Raw genomic sequence first — 1,951 nt, 5'->3', positions numbered from 1 at the left:
TGCGAACATGATGTTAACGCAAAGAAGATCGCAAAATGTTGAGGAGCACTTCCAATAAAAGGAAGTACGGCGTGCAGGGGTTTTCATTAATTTTTCAATATTTTTCAATATTTGGTGTAGAGAAGCACACCGGGGTACCGCTAGTAACTATTATATTTTTATTACTACAATGCCTTAGGTTTCCAGCTATGTGGTGGTTTTCGTCGTCCCCCCTTCCTTGTGAAAAGACTTGAACGGGCAGGCCAAACAGTGGCATTTAATAGCTTATTGTAGAGATAAGAACCGATTCCCAATTTAAAGTTCACTCTTGTTAAAGATTTCGTATCTAAGCCCTTCTTTACCAGCATATAACAAGAGATGGCTGACGACGCACAGTGTGACTTTTATCATTTTTAGGATGCTAAAATCGATGAAATTTCGCAACAGCAATGCAGATATCAACATTGTATTGGACAATAAAAATGGGCGTATTCCCCCAACTTTTTCGCCTTCACATATCCACACTTCCAAACTTAAAAGCATTTGCCAGGGCGGATACAAATAAAAATAGTTTTGATTTCTTAACTTGATACATAGATGCTTTTAAATTTTATTATCAAAGTTTTTTTTTAAATGTTTAAATTAATATATGTATATTTCCATAATGTCGGACGTGACATTCGTACGACTTTAGAGTTAAATAAATCATACGAAAACGGAAGTCACTTATCAAAAAATTTGCCGTTGTGTAGCTTTTATACCGTCCTTTATAATAATAATAATAGATTGGCGCTTACACATATGTTAGTGTTTGGCCGAGCTTCTCCTGCGATTTGTGGCGTGCGCCTTGATGTTGTCACACAAAGCAGAGGGACCTACAGTTTTACGCCGACTCCGAACGGCGATTGTATTTTTATGAGAAGCTGTTTTTCATGGCAGAAATACAGTCGGAGGTTTGCCATTGCCTGCCGAGGGACGACCGCTGTTAAGAAAAAACCTTTTTCTATATTTTTTGCGATGTTGCTTTGACCAGGGTTTGAACCCAGGCGTTGCGGAGTGGAAGCGCGCACTGCTTACCACTACACTATACCGTCCTTTGGTTGCCAAAACAAATTAGGAGCGATTGGGACACAACGATTGCTTCACAACGAAGTCAAAACTTTCAAAAATCAATAAACAACAAGCAAAAAAAAACCGACTTCAACTCTCATATAAAAATATATATATATATATATCTCATGATCCACTGATCGGATCTTAACCAGATTAGTATGGGACCACCTCTGAGACACTACCTTTCCGATTATCGAAATCGGTTGACGTGGTCCAAAGTTATGCGGCAACATACATATAAAAAAAAAAAAATACTCCGACGAACTGATAACCTCCTCTTTTTTTGGAAGTCGGGTAAAAAATACGAAATTGTATGCGTAATGGAATTCGTAATTATCAATTTCCACAAAAGCCTGTGTTTTTCATCGTTTATATAATGAAGTGGCACTGAATTGAATGAAACACACATTCGATTTTCTCTTATGCTAAGCAAATACTGGAGCGGCGAGCAAAGCGAAGATAAATGCGAGGAGGAAATAGCCATGAAACACAAGGAGTGCTGCATAACATATTGAAGAAAGAGCGAACGAACTCGTCAAAAAGCAAACAAGAATCCAAAAATAAAGGGAAAAAAAATAAAATAAAAAAAAAAAAACTTTTTAATATATCACGCTTTTATAAATGGACTAAAACGTAGATAATAATATTTCTCAGTCCCTCTAGAGTCTTTGATATGATACATTCCGGCGAGGTTGATGTCTAGACTTTTTTAGGATCTTTGCAAAGCAAAGCAACATAACATTGCAAGTTGATAAAAGCGTTGTAAGAAGTGCAGAGTCCATATAAAACAATATTTTAGTAGGTAGTGCGTCGTTTTTTTTTATATAAAACTTTTTTTCATACATACATATGTACATAT

This window comes from Rhagoletis zephyria, unplaced genomic scaffold (genome assembly GCF_001687245.7).
Source record: "Rhagoletis zephyria isolate East Lansing unplaced genomic scaffold, Rhagoletis_zephyria_1.1 Rzeph_scaffold_00069, whole genome shotgun sequence".
Classification (NCBI taxonomy): Eukaryota; Metazoa; Arthropoda; class Insecta; order Diptera; family Tephritidae; genus Rhagoletis; species Rhagoletis zephyria.
This window is presented reverse-complemented; position numbering follows the sequence as displayed.